This window comes from Ylistrum balloti, unplaced genomic scaffold (genome assembly GCF_031769215.1).
Source record: "Ylistrum balloti isolate Yb309-2 unplaced genomic scaffold, AGI_CSIRO_Ybal_v1 Utg369722, whole genome shotgun sequence".
Classification (NCBI taxonomy): Eukaryota; Metazoa; Mollusca; class Bivalvia; order Pectinida; family Pectinidae; genus Ylistrum; species Ylistrum balloti.
In genome coordinates, this window is record NW_026781941.1 from 735278 (window position 1) to 756125 (window position 20848).

At 34.1% G+C, this 20848-nt stretch overlaps 1 long non-coding RNA gene across 1 annotated transcript; it reads left to right on the forward strand.

The window, feature by feature from the left end:
- The first annotated feature begins 4536 nt into the window (after nt 1–4536).
- LOC132565405 (uncharacterized) lies at nt 4537–19946 on the forward strand. Its single transcript, XR_009554923.1, has 3 exons — nt 4537–4595; nt 6740–6825; nt 19897–19946. It is a non-coding gene; the product is annotated as an uncharacterized LOC132565405 (long non-coding RNA).
- Nucleotides 19947–20848: the final 902 nt, after the last annotated feature.

Here is a 20848-nt window from a genome sequence, read left to right on the forward strand (position 1 = left end):
GCCATCGATATAACTAGCGCTGTTATAACTCAGTCTCTTTATTACTTGTAATATTTCTATTTCCGTGATATTCTTATCAAGTTCCTCCTGAGATACATGTGTATGATCATAAATGTAATTATTGTCATAAATCTGAATAAATCGTCTTTTTCTGTATTTATGTCTGGGACGGTAGAGTCTGATGATCTGAAATGTTTAAAAAATCTATAATTCCTGTTTACTGTTATTACGTTTCTTATTCTGAAAACAAGTGTAGATGTTTTTTAGGATAATGTTTCCAGATCGTTGATCATGTTGCCAAGTTGTGCTTTATACTCGCTCTTGAGCCTCAGCTCAAGTTTCTGATACAGTTGTATTTTGATGTATACAGTTTCAATGATTATCATATAATTTACAAGCAATAAATTCTGTTAGGACAGCTTTATATTCCTGGTGTCTGGTTCTACATTAGGCGGTTAACCAAGCCTTATCTACTGTCTGAACTGTGCATTTATTGCATGTTTGTTTGATCTGTATTTGGGAACAAAATGGCTGAAAAATTTCTTTCAAAAGTTCGCCACCCTCCCACCTAACCGTAGAGTTTATGTGTAATGTGGGACATTAAACTGTATGCACACTTTGTGAAACACTTATGACTTCATTGTGGTAATATTTTTTTTACTCCATTACAAGTAAACATCACCTAAAATTTGAGTTTGTAAGCCACGGTCAAAATCACATAATCAAAATTTGTTTTGTACCATCGGAAAAGTCTTGTCACAAGGAACACACATGCCAAATATGGAAACCCTACCTGTTGCGGTGCAATGGTTATGAGCAAGGTTAAAGCTGACAACAGACAAACAGAAAGACAAACAGACAGCACAAAACCAACATCCTCCCAGATTTTTTAGAAGTGTTTACACAATTTCTTTCATAAAATTTCTTGCTTACACTAATATATAATAAAAACTCTTTAACAAAGTATAAAAACACTTTGTCTAAGATCACTTACAGACAAATAACATTCAGTTTTCATTGTCGATAAGAAAGACCAAAACTGCCTATAGGAAGTGATGTGACCTGCTACATTAAACTGTAACAAGCTGTACATCTGGCATGTTCACGAGACATAAAGGTACGGTATATATGATATCATGGGACATTCCGCGTCAATATGTCAGATATCTAAAATATGAATATAACCATAATTTTAGGTCGAAGTTTTCAAATGTAAAACTTTTCAATGTCCTTTTTTGTATCTAGACTTGTATACACCCTCACAAACGTGTTAGCGATGCTGATAAAATCCCTATATTTTTTTTAGCAAGTGGTACATTATATCATGTAGCTATGAAAATCGAAGGAAAAAAATCGCAATTTTACAAACAGACTGTGCCAAGAGAGACAACTCGTTCGATCATTGGTGCTGACAACACGATGTTGGTCACCTGATGCACTGTTTCACAGAGTAGGGTCTAACACATGTACATGTGAACATGACTCACTAAGGTCTGCAGTAATGAGATTACTCAATGGGTTTGCTGTCTTGGACAGTACTTCAAAGGGGGGTGTCCGTTGTCCAAACTGGTAAGGACCAGATGTGGATGGACGTGGCCAAAGCATGAAACTGTATCTATTAAGTTGACCTTACCCTTTGATGCTTTTATTACTGTCGGTTAATCAGTCCTGGTATGTCAGCCCTAGTAGAGCCAATGATCGAATAACAATTATCAATGCATCAACATTTGTAATGAACAACAGTGGTTGGCGGTTGTATCATTCTACGATAACTAAACAGTTTGTATAACAGTTTTCAGTGGGTAACACCGTTGATATTTTTCATGGATTTCTCAACTATTTTATTTCAATATCTGTTTCCTTTTGTAAAATGTATCAGTTCGTTACTTCACCATGGTAAGCCTGCAGTTCGGTATCATATATATGGTATACCTACGGTGTTTATGAAGACTTTCCTATCACCTGTAGGTTCCCCGCGGTCCTCCTTCAGCGTGCATTGTCCATTTTGGGTCTGATTGAAAACCGTTTTAAATATCAATATGGCCAAATTTGGCAATATCGTTATTTAAATATGCAAAATGGATTTTACTCGATATTTCCGGTCTATGTTTGATGAGAAACTACATATTATGAAAAAGTAATTAACAAGGACTAGAAAGGTTAGTTATTAATTTGCCAGTGATTGGAACATAAAGAACTACAGATTTACCTATTATCTTTCCTTAAAATGAATTTGTTTATATTTCATTTGATACTATGTGACAAATAATTAAACCCAGGACGAGCTATTGTAACGATTATACATAATTCAAGTAAAATGTAAACACATAATGAAAGTGTCACTTTATATTGTAATACGGGTTATCTTTCAGAAAAAAACCCCAGAAAGAACGGCTACTTGGATTTCCCAATAGGTCTTCACACTTTTATACCTTTTGAAGTGTGTATGTGTAGGACGGGGGTTACGGGGTTTGATAATATGGAAATATTATGGTTTTTTCCCGATGTACACAAATACAAAAACAGGTATGTGTTCAATATTTGAAGGGATTGGCCCCTAAACATGTTTAATATTCCGAGAGGTTTGACGAAGTAAAGTTACAAGACGTACGGAACTTAGATAAAACAAACCCCTTCACCAACTTTATAGTTATGTCGAGAACTACCATTGGGTGCGTCATGGGGATCATATTCCGGCCGTCTGCGCTGTCTCGCGAACGTACCATGGTTTAAACCAATATACACTCACTAACGCACGACATTCTCACCTGTCACACACATACCTGAAAACGCAGACAAGATATTTCCATATATGGACAATAGGGACACTACTGCAGTAATGGATATTAAACAGACAAAACACGGACAGTAACAAAATATGGACTGAACAGCAGGACACAATGTACTGAAACAAAGTTTTCGTCGGATACAAAATTAACTATAAATCACATATAATGTTAAGTATCCATATTTAGTATCCATGTGACATATATAAATCATAAAATGTAAATTTTACTGATAACTATGATATATAACGATGTCTGTTAAATTGAAAGAACACAGCGCGGTATATCAAACCTGTTTAATTTTCTTTTTTTGTTCCGTGAGTTGGGATGAGGTGTGCCTATATTTAATAGTGATAAATCGCCACTGTGAAGTCACCAAATCCTTTTAAGGACATTATAAGTCTATTAATAGATGTTACCAGAGTGGATTTCTCAATACACACCTGTCTATTCCACAGCACACATTCACTGGGTACGGTCACAATATAGCACGTTAGCATTCCGTGGTAGGTTGAGCATTACAGTTAAATTATTCGTGGGGCTACGTAGGGGTAAATGTAAAACATGAATAACTTATCTACGAATGTTAGGGTGGACAATTTTCCTTATATCGATTTGAAGCCAGAAATGTATAGTTCGCAATATACTTTTTGTTGCATTTAGTGACATCACTAAAACGATTAGGTGATGTCACCGATTCAGGTTGAAACTGATGAGGCCACAAATTCGTTGATGTGATTTCCGTAATTTAATGAGCAATATCACTTAGAAAGAGAATTATTCAGCATTTTATAAAACTTTTCAATGACTCTCAATGAGCTGAAGATTGTAGTGATATTATTTCAAACTGGTTAGGTAAAATCACTACAATGATTTGGTGATATAACGATTATATTTATGATCTGAAACGTCTTTCATTTTCATATTAACATGTTTAACATCATAACTCAGAAAAGTTATATTTTAAAGCAAAAATGGGGAGAACAAAATCAAACGACGTGTAAACGTCATTTTCTGATTAGCACAGCCAATGCAAAACTATCCCCTGGGTATACACTAACGAACATTTACCTAAAAATGTTACAAGGGGCGGGGGATTATTGGATAACAGGCGAATTATCTGATTAAGTGATATATCACCTGTTCATTAATGTGATATCATATGAATTGGGCACGAGTTCCTGAGGTTTCACTGTCGTCTTCATACTAAAAGTATAATTTTAAATCCTGTATTTTGTTTTCGAATATATAAGAGATACATGCAAAGGTCTATGACCGAAGTTATGCTGTAGAGACTGAATCATTAGTCTACGATAAAATGCCATACATGCACAATGGAAAATTAACAGATAAAAGAATCTTAAACGTTTTCATTAAAATCACACTACTTCTGGTAAGTATACCATCAGTTGAAACAATCGGGCTGAAGATTGTAATACGTTAGAGGAGATGTGTATATGTGATATATACGTCTCTGGTTAACCCTACATCAGTCGCTTAACCCATTTAACGGGCAATATTTGCGCGTGTCGACGAACATTTATTCATTTACCGAGTTGTAGGTAGAATGTTGCGGCCTTTCGGCCTTTCAGTGGACAAGCCCTCGACAAATACAATAACTATACAGTATGTTTTTATAATCGATAGTAGGTCAATTTCTAGGACGTTTCCCTATCGGGGACCTCTTTTAACCTTACTTCAGCCAATACCGGAAGTGACATCACTGGGTAGCTGTTATAAGTGCCAAGACATTCACAGGAATCTATCTGGCGTTGATGTCCATAATACAACACAGAATCTCAAATTAAGGTGAGAGATTTTTTTTTCATTTCACTCATGGTTTGTAATCCCGAGATAGAATTAACTGTCATGATATACTTGCGATTTAATAGTAAAGATCACTGGCTAACGCTTGACCTAGTGACCAACCGACAACTAACCCGAACGAAAGCTACTGGGCGGTTTCGGTCATTTTGTCCTAACAAGGTCATACCAACAGGTGATTTTTACAGAAAACATACAAGTTTGATTGAACGATATTGATTTCGTCACCATAGATGTTTTCAGTGCACTTGTACGTTTTCTATAACTGTTCAGTTGCAGCGCCGACCGTGTAGTCTGCTGTAGGTCTACGGCCTTCTGCCCTGCCGTGCTACCGAGTACGGAAACAGTTATCTCATTATATTTGATAACGTTAGATGATTTTCTTGGGTGAGGTGACTCGAAGGCACGGTGACTCAGACTAAGATCTTACATTTTATATTATTTTTATTTTCATCCTAACTTTATTTGAAGATGGGGTTAGAAAAGCATGTGCCAGTGTATCATTCTATTCTATTTATACCTATGACAAATAACACTGTTGGAAAGAGAAACACTTGCTCAGGTAGGTGCTGTCAGTAGTTTGTTCCAGGGCGTAAAGTGACTTCATTTCGGCTGGTTTGACAAGGTACTACAGAATAGGCTACCATTATTATATCCACTTACTAATGAAATAATATGGAGAATTTCCTAAATTTTGACTTGTTTTCTAGTGTTTCATCATATGACCTTGTTGCTTTGGTATTTAGGCTTTGTTGTGATGAGTTCAGTTAAATTATCTTGCTGTCTCGCTAGTGCAGCAATGGCACAAGTTTTATAACCGAAAATTTCATTGACAAAACTGTACTTAGAAGATCGCCAAATGTCAGGCTTGACCTATTTAGAGTTTGATATGTTTCAGGTAGAGATAAAATAATTGAGAAGCTTCAACAGACAGACACATTTGTCCGACTATACATCCAATAACTGATGGACAGATCACCAAATGTACCATATTAACCTGTCAGATGATTCAAATGTAGGCTAACTGGTACAATAGACTTTCTGATCATATGACGTTTTGTTTTTTTTCCTCACAAATGATATGGTCATTGTCCAGCAAGTAGTCAGGGATATAGGTACTTGTAGGGATAAAGGTAGGTAGATATATAGATGACTGTGATTCTAGTTCTCTATACCCTATGCTGCAACATACAAATGTACATTTTTAATGGACCTTTATTACACTGTGACAACATTTGATGTTGCTAACTTTTTAGGTACAGTGTACTCCACACTATTTAAAGTCTGCAAATGGCATTACTCGAACAATTTTATACCAGTCTTATTTTATATTTCAGTGAATAACATATGTACTTGTCCAGAAACAATCATTTAGTCCTTTGTCATGCTCTGTGTGCAGTCAACTGCTACATTGTACAGCATAATAAACTTAGGACCAACTATTGAAACAAGTGCAGTGAACAAAACAGGATTACGATAAATCATTCCTTTTTAAAGTCCTAATCAGTGTATCAAGAATCTGATTACTTGTACCATAATCTTTTGTTTGTTTCTTGTCTTTTTTTATTGATATACCAGATATGTTAAAAAGGGAAAAAAAATGTGTTAAATTGTGGTTAGGTTCTATCTATTTAGTGCCTAGTGACACTGCCTCATCCCTTCATAGCATGTTGTTATATTGTCATCCAATTCCATAATGGTATGTGTTGGGTTAAGTTTAAAAAGTGAACCAATATTCCAGAATGAACCCATGAGAAAAACTGCTTGTCAAGATGGTACTTTGTGATCCTTGCTTGATTGGGAAACACAAAGACAGAAGAGACAATGTTGCCATGTCTAATGTGTGACATTAATGACCAATGACACTAGTACTCTACAATTGGCCAGTACTAGCTCTATCACCCTTACGCACCATCTTATGTCACCTTGTGAGTGACTGTTCATGAGAATGGGAAAATGTCATTAAAAAACATTAAAAAAAATTTGCACCTTCTTGAAAATTATTTGAACATGATTGTTGATAAATATTAAAGTCTGTTGTATTGGGGGTTTCTGTAGGTATGTGTTAATCTGTGCAGGTATGAAAGATTATCAGATATTTAAGGAATTTTATTTTGTTTTTTTTTCAGGCAGAATCTCAAACCTTGTCTTTGGTCTTTAAGGATGCCGGAGCCCCAGTTGATGGGCTACAAGCCCACTAGTGTGGAGGGATCAGGTACACAACAATTACATTTTCTTTATTTTGGAAGTCTTACAGCTATAAGATTCAACAATGTACATGGAATATTATAATGTTCACTCACTCCTATTCACTGTACTTTAATAATACAATAGTATTGCTCTGTGATGTATCAAAACCATGTCAATGCAGATTCTGACTTTAGGACTGTCTCTGATGGTAGATTTTTCTGATGTCGAATTCAGTCTCAATCTTTATGTTGGTGCATATCTCCTTAAGTTGACATATGGTGGTGTTTAACACTGTTGGGGATCTCTAGCTGATGTCACTTGGGTGGTGGGTTACCCATGACTGAGGGATGATAGTCGTTAATATGAAATTTTGTTGCAATTAGTTGTTGGTGAGGAGTGATATTTTGAGAAAGAAGTCGCCAAACGTGTAGAAGTTCTCGCAGTTGATTTAGATCCACCCCTTCATTTGGATAGTATAATCATGTAAACTGATCACAAATTTAATTCCCGTCTTTCTAAATGGGTCAATTAAAAACAATTGATATTGTTAATTGTAACACACAACCACTTTACCTTAAAATCCAAGCTGTAAAATGTCAGCAGCAGCATAGGAATCTACCCAAGCTGTCTTGGTGATCACTTGACCTTCATGTTACACAATGCTTATTTAAATAACAGGTAAAGTGCTGTTATATACAAAAATACCCGCATTAATATAACAGTTCACAAGTTAATGTGATAATGTCACACTATTTTCCTGATCATCAAGGTGATCAATACAAGCCAGATGTAAGTTTTGTTGACATATATTTATTTTCTCCATTCAAAATCAAGGTGTATTGCTGATAACACAGACATAACTAATGCCATGTTAACTATGTTTAACGTGCATAAGTCAGATAGACCATGTCCCAAGCATTATAATCAAATTTCCTTACAAGTAAGGCCATTACGACTATGCAAAGTGTCAAGCGATCAACCAGGTGTGCACCTGTTACACAACTGACTGAGTGCAACAGAACTCTCCATGTGTTGACAAAACTTTCTGGACTATTGGGGGAATATTACCAAGAAACAAATTATTTCATTCCCAAAACGTATTTCTGGAGCTGGCATTGGAATTTCTGGACTGATGAGTACAAATAACTTAACGCAACATCTCTAGGCTGTGAGTTTTCCGGACTATTCATGTCTGGATTATCAAGGGTCTATTACATATCAAAACGATCAAACTTTGAAGTCTTAGTGTCAGAGACTGCATTATCAGTGGTTGGTTGCACATTGTATGCTGTATGTACAAATCAGAAGATTGTGATTACACCTATGTAAAATGTACACCTGTATGTTAGTGTCTTGATCAAAGGAAATGTAGATGTTTGTATAATGTTTGAGATAACGTTTCAAAACTATGGTATATGTTGTGGAGGATATTTAAAATGCTTGACAACTTGCAGTTATTTGAATATTAAAAAATCGACCGCTTGCTATGATTTCTGCTTTTTTTCCTTGAAATGATATGAAAATGAATCCTACCAACATGTTTTTATTTTAATCAATATATCTCTCTTCTTTATACACAAGTTTGGATCTTTTTACTTTTGTTGTGTTTTCTGAATCCAATCTATCTACTGAAAAAAACATTCAATTCTTTTTTAAATTTTAATTTTCATTCCATGTTGTCTTTTCACAATTTAGAATTCATTTTCAATAGCAAAACTCAGTTTACTATTTTTATTGTCTAAATTCTTTCTGGTTCCAGTTTCAAGTACATCAAGTACATGTATATAGCTGCTGAAATTGGAGTCTTGTAAAATGAGAAATTTTAACCAGTTTTGTTTTCATCTTTGAGAAAATAATGAATATAGAAAAGAATAGTAAGGTTTGTGTCTTAACAGTAGCATTATTACTGCGTAAAGCTGTTAGCCAAATTAAAACTGTTTATGTGGATATTTTGCCCACAGTTGAACCTTTTTCGCTCATTGCCAATAGGGTAAAAAGAGAATGGGCATTAGTTTGCTCAAGTTTGATGCTGGGCAAAGTATGTAACTTGGTGAAAATAAGCTTTGTGTGAAGTTTCCCTGAAAATATTATAGTATGCTTGTATTTTGCCATAAAAGAATTGTTGCAGGTTTTTATTGTCTTTGACACTGCAAAGTACCAAGACACAACTTACACTCTAAACTGAATTCTTTAACAGTTTTTTGTTTCACATTATCTGTTTTGTGTTTATCATGATATAATTACTGTAAGATGGCTACATAGTAAGTACAAACTTTTTGTCATGATGATGTTGTTGAAATAGAAGAACCTATGACTGAACTTTTCTGTTTGTATATAACGGTATATCACTTATATATAATCAGTCATTTTGTTTCATTGACTGAATAGTCAGGAATCATTTCAGTTGTTTACGTCAACATTAGACTGTCAATTCTGCCTGTAAAAAATAATAGCAGTTTTGATAAAAAAAATTCCTTTTCAATCAAGCATGCTATGATTTTAGACTTAAAATGACGAGGCAGAGAACATTTTCAGAAAATCTCTAGTTATTAACAATACATGTTGACACAATGGTTGGTACAGCTAATGTGATCTAGATTTGAAACCAAACTAAGACTGACCAAGAAGTATATATATCCTTTGAGAAGATCAACTATGCATTTGTTTGTCTCGGTGATAAAATAGTTTTGACAATTTTGACAAACAAGTTGAAATTAAACACTGCAGTTTACAGCAGCTGTACAGTGAAACAGGATACTGTTATCTTCCAAGTTTCATTAAAGGTGTTTCACTTTCCTTTTACCTAGATAACATTTGATAGCCTAGCAACATATTTAAAATGTATGTCACCATTGTCAGGTAGTTGGTTTGTAATCAGTCTGTTTTGTATTCCGTATGTACCTTGATGTTCAATTAATGAGTGTGATCAGCATTGTTGTTACATCACGCTGAATTATTCATGTCTTTCTAACTATATGCAATAACTAATAATATTTTAAGGTTTTCCTTTTTCAAGGTTGGGGGTAGGGGTCAGAAAAGGTTATTTTTTTCTTTACAAATATTCTTGCAAAGTTTACACCACTGTCAGTGTTCTTGGCCGTGGCATTACACATATTAGAATTGGCCTATAAAAATCAGATATTTACATTGATAGCTTTTTACACATGCTTTTTTTCATGGCATATATTAAATCACAGGATGTGCAGGAAAAATGCAGACACCTGTAAAAAAAAAAAGGATGAAAAAGCAGATGACAATGCTACTGTGTTCACTACTGCAAAGGTACATACAATCTAGACTATAGTCAGTCATGTGGGAGAGTCTATCAAGGGTGTAGAATTGGGGTCAGAACCGTGGCTTTGATGAAGCTCCAAACCCAAATTTATACCTAAGGGAGTATATCCATTATCACATATACAAACATATGGTTGACTATTTTGGCAGGCAGCTGTAGTGCTGAATATTTCATGAATTTGATATGACTCTCTTAGAAAATAAATCTTTATTTGAAAAAACAACATAAAAAGTACAATATATCATAGATATACCTAAGATTTGAATGTTACTGCAATCTTTCCATCAGGAGCTGTGTAAAAAAGGTCTGGTAATAAGCCCATGTCTGATAATAAGCCCATGTCTAGTAATAAACCCTCACATATGCACTAATGCACTTTTCAGTAACGCTACAAATAAGCTGACATGTTGAGTAAGATGTTATGATTTAGTTTCCTAAGCTGGGCATATTGTAGAAAAAACATGGTAGGTTCATGATGTATATCTGATACTGAATTTACAGTATGTCTTAATACCTTAGATACCTTCAAGTACAGCACACAAACACAACTGTACTGTTATTACCTCAAACACATTCTGTAATTATTTCACATTACTGCTGGTATGCTTTTTGCATGTCATCATGTGTTGAAAGAAATTTCTGTCCATCAAACATGTGGAAGTAAAATATACCAGGTTCTATAAAGTAGCACTGTTGGGCTTGTACAATTGTAATTAAGATATTTTACCCAAGTCTTATCCTTTGTTGTACTGAGGGGTGGCCATCTTATCTAGGCATACTTTTGTGACCAGGGAAACTTTTGTACTGATCGAGTGTGACTTGGAATTTTTAGGAAGTGGTCGTTTTAGTAGATACTGAACAAGGGTTGGTTGGATTTTTTTTTTATCATTTTATCTTAACACTAAATTATTCTTGACACTTTATTCCAGTGATGAAACAAAAGAAGAATTTGTGATTCTGTACAGTTCTATCTTTACTGCTTCAGATAATTCATTTGCAGATCTTAATTTGGACCTGAAATTATTTTATGATATTTTATATTACCCATGTATATGTAAGCAGTCATTCAATTGGCAGTTTGTGATGGCCTAAATGGCCTAGCTATCACTGAATGGGAAACCCAGGACAGTAAATAACACCATGTGTGGTTGTGAATAAAAAGGACAGTAAATAACACCTTGCATGGTTGTGAATAAAAAGGACAGTAAATAAGTGAGCACTGAACCATAACAAGGACTTAATACAAGATTGTATTACATCATGAATAAAAAAAGAGAAATAAATTAGACATTTTTTTTGGTTATATTCGAGTACTTGAATGAAGATAAAACCTATTGTCAAATTCATGCCAAATTAACATACAGAGCTTCATTGATGTTTTAAGTTTCTGTTAATAATCTTCAGCTCTAAATTATGATGAAAGTGTTCTCTTATGCTTTGTTAGAAATATGTCTTCAGACAACTTCTCAAGGGTTGTTTGGTACATATGTACTAAGGTACTAGTTACCTCCCCTCCCTACACAGGTACTCCAGGGTCAATAGAACACTTTAATACATAGCCATTTAATCATGAGATGGTTATTGTTTGTTTGACCCAGATTGACTGTGATTAATTAAATGTGATGTTCTGACTGAGTAACATGTAAACTATTACACAGTTTTAAACATATTGTGAAAGGTGTAATATACCAGAAATGAATCGAATATATACTTACTGTTGACTTTAATGTACAGACTTTAAGCTTTAGTATTATTATGACCCAGAAATGTTCTACACATCCTAATACTGGCTATCTTTTGGTCCATACACTTGAAACATTTTTCATACTGGTGCATCCCTTAACTTTGTTACAACCTTATACCTAGCAGGTAAAATGATCTTACATGTAATGTAGTCTAAAGCGGTGTCATTGACAGATTCAAGACATTGACTGATTTCTTTCCAAGATCCCTCGAAATCAATATTTATGAAAAATTGATCGTAAGAACAATGAATGCTTCAACACAGGGTTTAAGTTTTAGTAGAAGATTGGTTCGCACTGGCACAGACTGTACCTTGAATAGTCAGATTGACTGATCAGATTTCTATCTGCCAAGTTTTATATGTATATTACCTACTTGAAATTCATTGTAATTGTTGGGTATCTACCATATCAACATAAAATGTAGAGTGAACTCAGCAGGGTATAAATATCCAAAAAAGACCCAGTAAGTTATTCAGTTTTATCACGTCACCTCCTGTCTGAAAATTAAATTCAATGAATGATGTGACACTTTGTATTTGATTACAGAAGAAAATCCGAAAGACGATGCGAAAAAAAAAACATGAAAAAAATCTTCCAAACTAAGCTGCTTTGTGATTCCTGTGTATGTAGAATTTTTAGCTTGTTGAATGGTGAAATGTAAATAATACAGTCACAAACTCATGTAGATCAAGATGAGAATGTGGTTTCTTGAATGACTGTTTAAATCCAATTTAGGGGCCAGTCATAGGTGTTTTTCTCTCTCAATAATTTTTGGATAGAAATGAAATTAAGTATGGATACATGATTATGGTCTTTTGTACCTTTCTTGATGTGTTTGCACGACCATTCTCAGCAGAATTTTTGTGGTGAATAGAGACTATCAATCACTGTGACATTAAAAATGCTGACCTCATTTCAATTCACTAGGGGAGATGTTGACTCTTTTAGAAGGAAGCCTTATCACATATTTGTGGAGAGGTTTTTATCCCAGTAGCCAATTGACTGATTGATGATCACTTTGCTTTATAGTACTGCTGATCCTTACCACAACTATTTTCTGTATATAAATATGATGAAATGATCCAACAACACTATGTTATTCAGCACACATGATAGATTTTAATTTTTGATTATATAACAGATATTTATGTTAATTATTCAAGTTTACAATGTTTTGAAGTATAATATAAAGCGAAAATGTATCTTTAAAATACACCTTCCCTGTTAAATGTGTTATCAGCTTTTATCCATATTGCCACAAATGGATAAAGTAATAAGTGTCATTTTAAGTGTCATAGAAACAAGTAGGCATGTCCCTACACAGAAATAATGATTTGATATTGCTAACAACACCAGTGTGCACCATGTTAAACACTGCTGTGTACTGAGGCTCGAAAATAAGAAAAAGTGTGTATATATACCCCTCTTTTCCCCCCTCCCTCCTCCCACCTGGGGTGTCCTTGAATTGTATCTTTATAAATTAAAAAATGTTATGTGGAATTTTCGATTTGGAACTTTCTAGTAATGTTGGCTTAACACAATGATTACTTACAGATTATAAAAAGTTAACATGAATTGAAAAATAAGTTATCAGTGTATAATATGTTTTAGAAAAGGAAAAAAAACCCACACAAATTTAAGTTATAAATAAGAGGTTGAGATTAATTACATGTCATGATACAGGACAAAGGTGACATGTTACAGACCTGTAACAGCTACAGAATGAGAGACTTTTTTGATGAAATAGCTACATGAAATGACAATATCTGTATCCTCTTATTTATATAAATCCTGACAATTCAAGCATTTCATCAAGAAGGAAATTATATTTGTGCTAATATTTCAATATATGTAAGTTTGTAAAAATTGTCCATCAACTTTTCTAACTGAATTCCCTGGTTCTTAAATTTGTGATTTAGTTTGGATGAAATATATCTGCAAAGGAAGTTGATATTGTTCAGTGTTTCTCCAGTATATGAAGGTACTATCGTGGGTAGTTATTATAGATATCTCCAGTCCAGGTAAGACTGCCAAGCTCAATCAGTGATCACTTGATGAAGATGGATGATTCATGGTCTGTAGCTTTTATATACAAAGTGTATGTAGAATTCCTTCCGCCACACCTTCATAGGATGGCTTAGTAATCAAGCATAGTGTTCTTATTCATCGTTAATTTTTTCTAAGTTCTGATGGTAGGTCAATTAATTATTTCCCCCAAATTACGGTCATTTAACAGTAAGAACTTTTAATGATAATTTTTACAAAAACTGTGTAAGATCTGTAAAAAGCCTTTTCTAACTCCAGTGAGGATTTTAAAACACCTCTTGACAAAGCCAAAAAGACTGAAAAGTTTCAAATTTTTTCTTGATTGCCAGCTTGTTCCTTGACATCTTGCAAGCTGACACCTCAAATTTCTTGATGATTTAACTACAGTTTAACTATTTGCCCCAGTCATGAACTAAATATAGATATGCCCCTTGCTATGTTTTCTTTTCTCCTTTTAGGTCAGGTGCATTTACATTATCAACAAAGTGACTATCATTGTGTCATCTGAGGGCTGACCTTTTATCTACACATAAAGATTAATTATAAATATACAGTGTATTTTGTACCCCCATCTTACACAAGTCGAAGCATTTATGTGCAGATGGTACGTAATAAATTGAGGAAACAAATTTATTGATTACCCAGGTAAAACTGCCTTATGGATTTTTGTTCAAGTGTACATGATTGAACAGGGTTGGGGTGGGGTGTATTTCAGCACCACATTAGCTGACTCCTGAGTTATAGAGAAAGGGCTTTTCTGGACTGATAGGGATTTCGAATATATTTTCTTATAGATCCTACAACAAGGCAATTTACGTTACTGAATTTGATAAATACATGTATTTTGATAAGTAATTGATTGTACAGTGATGTAGAAATTTCCTGTTGATTATTGATCGAAATTAAGAATGTATAGTAAACATTGAGATGGCATTTCTGAACTGGGTGTTTTATGTATGCCTTAATCGAGATTGTAGAAGTAGTAACGCAGTACTAACAAGAAGAGGTTGGACAGGTAGGGGGTTTGCTACATTTTATGTATAAGTGGGTCCTATGTTGTATATCACAACTACATGTAAATCAATTTCTTACCTGTCTAATAGTCAGGTATTTATGGTAAGATTTGTTATATGATGTAGGTCCTGGCTGGAGATTAAAACCCTGTACTTAAGATATTGTGAAACATATAGCACTTAGATATAATCTGTATTTATTTAGTCACATATATGGTTAAGCCTTGTTCTATCCTGTTTGGGCTAGCTCATAGTTTGGCATTCTACATAATAGAATGGAGTTCTTTGATTTGAAATATTTACTAATTTTATTTTTAAGAGTTAAGTATATATAATAAACTGAACATGAAAATGTTGTGATGGTGCTTCTTAAAAAAAAGAGAGAGACAGATAAGTGTAGACAAGCATAAAAGCTGTAAAAGTATAGGATTATAAGTATAAAGGTAGGCCCTTACAGGTCAGATGATAATTTTTCACTGATACCTAGGTGAAAGGCCAGCTCACACCTTTAACTCACCATATTGAAAAGAGGTTGAACTAGTAGGTGTTCTGTTTACCATCTCTATTTGCTTATGGCAAATGAAAGAATGTTGAATAAGGAAAGTAAATGACACAGCAGGGAGAGGTGACATTCAAGCATTTAAATGTCATCAAGAAGCAGTCAGTTGTATACTTGTAAATTTGTACTAAATACATGCCCATCTAGTGCAAGATATGTTTTTGATAATCAGTGTTGCTTAGAAATGTTCATCATCATGTTCAATATCCAGGAAATTAAAAAGTTAATTATGTGATCAATTTGGCAATAAGCCTGTGACAGGTAATAAGCCCACAAATATTATGTGTAGAAGATTTACAATCAGATGACATTTTCCTGCATTAAGCCTGTCTTATTCCTTGAGTCAGATTTTGTATATTGGATCCCTGTACTTATTAAATACGATACAAAAACTTCCAATATAAGTTTGAGTTTGTAACACTTTTGTTTGGTTTATCATTTTATAGTCATGATAAAACAAAATTGATTCGTACATATTTGATGCGAAGTCATTTCCTGATGTACTTAATCATTCATATGACCTAATATAAGACATGTGTAGGTATAAACTTATGTATCAGGATGTGGATATATCACCAGGATATCAAGTAAATATATGTTCATTTTCTATCACTTAAAATGTCCTACAAATCTAGCCACACGATATAGACCCATAATGATTGAATTATATTGTGAAATTTTCCGTGTCATTTTCCTTCGAATAATAATTCACCTGGTAATCAATAAACACAACTGTGCATGGATATTGTACAACAGGAATCACAGAGTGACAAAATGAAAAAAAAGAGGATAACTGAAGTAAAATAAACTTCAACCGATTTATATTATTTACATCAATATAACTACACAAATTTTTTTCAACAAAGTATAATTCATTTTATTTGAGCTAGGATTTTAACTGTGGAACTATTCACTTAAATTCCAGTTTCAGTTTTTTTTTTTATGTTTACCCTCATACCTTCTTGAAACAAAAAATTAGTTTGTATGTAAACATGTAGTAGGTTTTTAACAGTGACAAAATATATTTGATTCAGGTTTTTAGGTTACCTGAGACAAAGTCTCTTGGTGGCCCATTGCAATTACCTTCATCTGGTGTTGTGTGTTCTTCTCAAAAACTCCAATCTGATTTCAGTGAAACCTTCCCTGGCCTAAGATGAACCCAACTTGTGAATTTTACCGTCTCAACCCCACAGGGGCCTGAGGGGCAGGACTAAAAGGGGTCAAATTGACTCAAATTTCAAAAAACCTCTTTTCAACATCCAGATATGGTAGAATCAGTTGTTCTTCATGGATGAATGCATCTATCTTAAAGTGCTTTATCAAAATTGAGAATTTCATGACTCCAGGGTCTCACATTTCCCCATGGGGAGAGGATAAATTTTAGTATACTTTATTTAGGAAAACTAGATTTTTGGGTATAATTTGTTTAAACTCCTTTGGAAATATTTTAAACTTTGTTAGAATTATGAGTGAAGGATGATGACTTGGTGGTATGCCCATATTGATCCTGGCTGACCCCAAAGGGGTTGATGGGTGGGGCCGAAAGGGGTCATATTGACTTCAATTTCAAAACTTTTCTTAACACACATGTATAGTAGCATCAAATGCTCTGTATGAATAGAAGCATCTTCAGGTGCTTTAATAACCAAAATGAGTCTCACATTTTGTCCTGGGGAGGAAGATTTTTGCAGGTTTACTGTAATTTTCATAGAAAAATCGCATTTCTGAACATACCGTTGGTTATTTCCTACTGGAAATAACTTTGTAAGAATTATTAGTATAGGATGACAGTTTTGATGGTATGCATGTATTGACACTGGCTTACTATATTCACTGCCATAATTTCTGTTTTATGACACTTGATAATACCCTTTAACCTTTATATTCAATATTGCTTATCTCAGGTGACCGTCATCATTGCTAGGCCTCTTGTTATGTTTTATTTCCATCTGCTAGATCATTGTTTGTATATTCAAGTGTCTTAGGAGACACCTACATAAATGGCCGAAAAATTATTGTCCATAATCATATAAAGTTTGTTTTCTGCATGTTGAAGTGAGAAAAAACAGTAAAGCAAAAAGGACATTTGTCATCATTTTGTGCCCATACCAGGTATTTAAGTTTTTAAGCTGAACATTGAAAATTTCCATAACTGGTTCTCTGATAACCTAAACAGAACAGAAAGTGAATCCATAAATAGACCTAATCCTATGCTCACACTACTTCAGCCCCTGTTACAGAACTATGGTATATTGCCCTTATGTCCATTCTTCTAACTTAAGTCAGAGGGTTTTCTAATCTTAGTTAAAGATATGTACAGTATAATAGTTTGTTTTACCTGTCAGGAATGCTTGCTGTTGTTACCTTTAGACAAGGTATATAATCAATACTTGTCTGCAGCAGACTTATTACAGGATGGTCACATGACCCAATGAAAATACTCATTATAGTTTGTTCCATGTTATATGTAAATATTAAAGAATAGATGTTCATTTTTCAATGCTAATTATAGCATAATGAACAATTTGCACTGCCTTATTCATCCTTCAATAAACCAAAGGGTACCAAGCATTAACTCTGACTTGGATAATGGCTAATTACAACATGATGGACAGTGGATGGGCTTATTAGCTATGGCAGGAGGATTGAGGTTTGTTAAGACATGAAACAGTGTGGTTTAAGCTGATGACTGACATGTATATGTATGCTGTGGTTTAAGCTGATGACTGACATGTACATGTATGGTGTGGTTTAAGCTGATGACTGACATGTACATGTATGGTGTGGTTTAAGCTGATGACTGACATGTACATGTATGGTGTGGTTTAAGCTGATGACTGACATGTACAAGTATGGTGTGGTTTAAGCTGATGACTGACATGTACAAGTATGGTGTGGTTTAAGCTGATGACTGACATGTACAAGTATGGTGTGGTTTAAGCTGATGACTGACATGTACAAGTATGGTGTGGTTTTAGCTAATGACTGACATGAACAGGTATGGTGTGGTTTTAGCTGATGACTGACATGAACAAGTATGGTGTGGTTTAAGCTGATGACTGACATGAACAGGTATGGTGTGGTTTTAGCTGATAATTGTCAGCTGTACATGAATCACCTATTATAGATTGTACTAAGATAAGTATGACATTTAAAACACTTTTGTCAATGATTTAAATTGCATGATGGGTATTTTGGTATTAAATTGAAGAGGAACATTTGTGAAAACGGTTATAATGTTTCATAAACATCTGCCTACATTTTTGATGAGTTTTTGATAAGTGGGCCCAGTTGTGCATTAATGCATCATCAGGGATTAAAGGGTAAAAAGGTATTGGTGCTGTTTGTGTGACAATAATACATTTGTTTTAAAATGTCTATTTTATAATTTTTGTTTATTATCGTACGGGCATGTCCAAATGTGGTAAGATTTCATTAAAATACTTATTAATTTTTTTTTTCCATGAAAATTTTGAAGCTTCTGAAATTCATTATTTCTTTAGTGCACTTTAATCCTTCTTTCCTGACTGTTAAGAACAGGTAACACAGAATATGGTCTGGATAGGTCAGAGTCCCTAATTTAGGCCAAAGTAAGGGGTCGTAGCATTTTAAATTACAACCAGGCTATCCTATTTATCACTTAACCATATAATATATTTTGTGTTAAGAGTCATGAAAATGAACAGTTTGACTATGTTTGCCATTTTTGTGTGTAAACATACTTGTGTGGTTCAAGTTTTCTTCTCATAAATTCTGAAGTAATCATGAATATGTTTTATTTAAAAAAATTAAAATCTTGATGAAAAGTGACTCTACCCGTAAATATATTTCCTGTCGTGTAGGTATACCTGTTATTGTTTGCTTGGATAGGCACATGTAAACTGCTCTAGAAGATATCATATACCACATGCAAAGTAATTGGAAACAGGCATTGTCATGAAACTATTTACCTGAGATAATACTGTGGACTACATATTGTCTGTTTATCATATCTCTGTATATCAAGAATAGTGATGTGATCTGCCTGGTACGAATTGGTCACTACTACCATGTCCGATTTATTGTGACTCTGTTGAGGATCCCTGAAATGTTTGTACTTAATACACTTGTATGTTGTTTGCTTGAAAAAAAAAATGTGAATGTGAGGTGATTGCAGGGGTCGAAATAACCACAAGCCCATCTGCCCGAGGCCATCTATTGTAATGAAGGGCCAACAGGTTATGCAAAGCGGTGGTCCGTTGGGCTTGTTAGTTTTTGTAGCTCAAAATTTGTCCTCTATTCTGCTAGTAATACTCAAATGAGTCAAATCGATCAATCTGAACGACATCGACGTCGTGTTCGGTGAAGGCATATTGCCGACTCGTTTCTAACAACACTTTTCATCAACTTAGCTGGTACCGTCAGTCTTAATCACTGCTACGTTTTGTTTCGTGTATAGAGTATGTCAGAACTTACAAGCGCTATAAAGACATGGAGCACAACAATGGCGATCTACTGATAGTATGATGGAACGTTTCCTCATTGGGTTCAAGCCCATGCCCGCTAAGAAGTCCGACTTCAATCTGCATCACATGCATGGCACAATTTTTGTGATTTGTTTTTAACTGAGAGCCTATTAACACATAGATTGTCAAAATAAAAGAGTTTACATCTCAAACTATTTACATTATGTGTTGTACCAACCAATAATATATATAAGTACTGGAATTTTACATCTAGACAATAATTTCAGCTAAATAATTTTAAAATTACTTTTTCATAGTCTGATTGTCCTATCCATGTAATCATATCAAATTTCCTCAATTTTGTCTGAAAAAAATATATATACATCAAAATTATCAATTTCAAAAGCCAGAAAACCCAGGGCCACTGCAATGACAGAAGGGCCAGTAAATCTTCTTAAGAGGTGGCGCAAAGGGCCGCCTATAGTAATTTTCTTATTTCTACCCCTGTGATTGAAAAATTAGTTCCGAGTTGGACTGAATTAATGAAAGGCATAAAGGCCTGTTACAACGATCTTATATTTTATAAATCTTTAGACAAAGGTAAATTTTTCATTTACTGAATTATATACATTGCAAACAAATTATTACAATCTTGTATTTGTAAATAAACTAATTCGTACACTCATAGACATGTACATGATGTATTGGATTTAAAAATTCACATGTAAGAATTAAACCACAAGGCCAGCCTCTGGAAACATTAGAAAAAAGGTAAATCCTCCAGGGAGCATGGATTTTGTTGACATATTGGCAATTTATTGACATTTATCTTATTTGGACACCACAGATAATAAAACGAGAAACCAGTCTAGACCTTCCAATGAACTTTCCATTTACTCCAAAGTGAATTAATGGGAATGCTAATTGAAATCTGACGCAATGAAT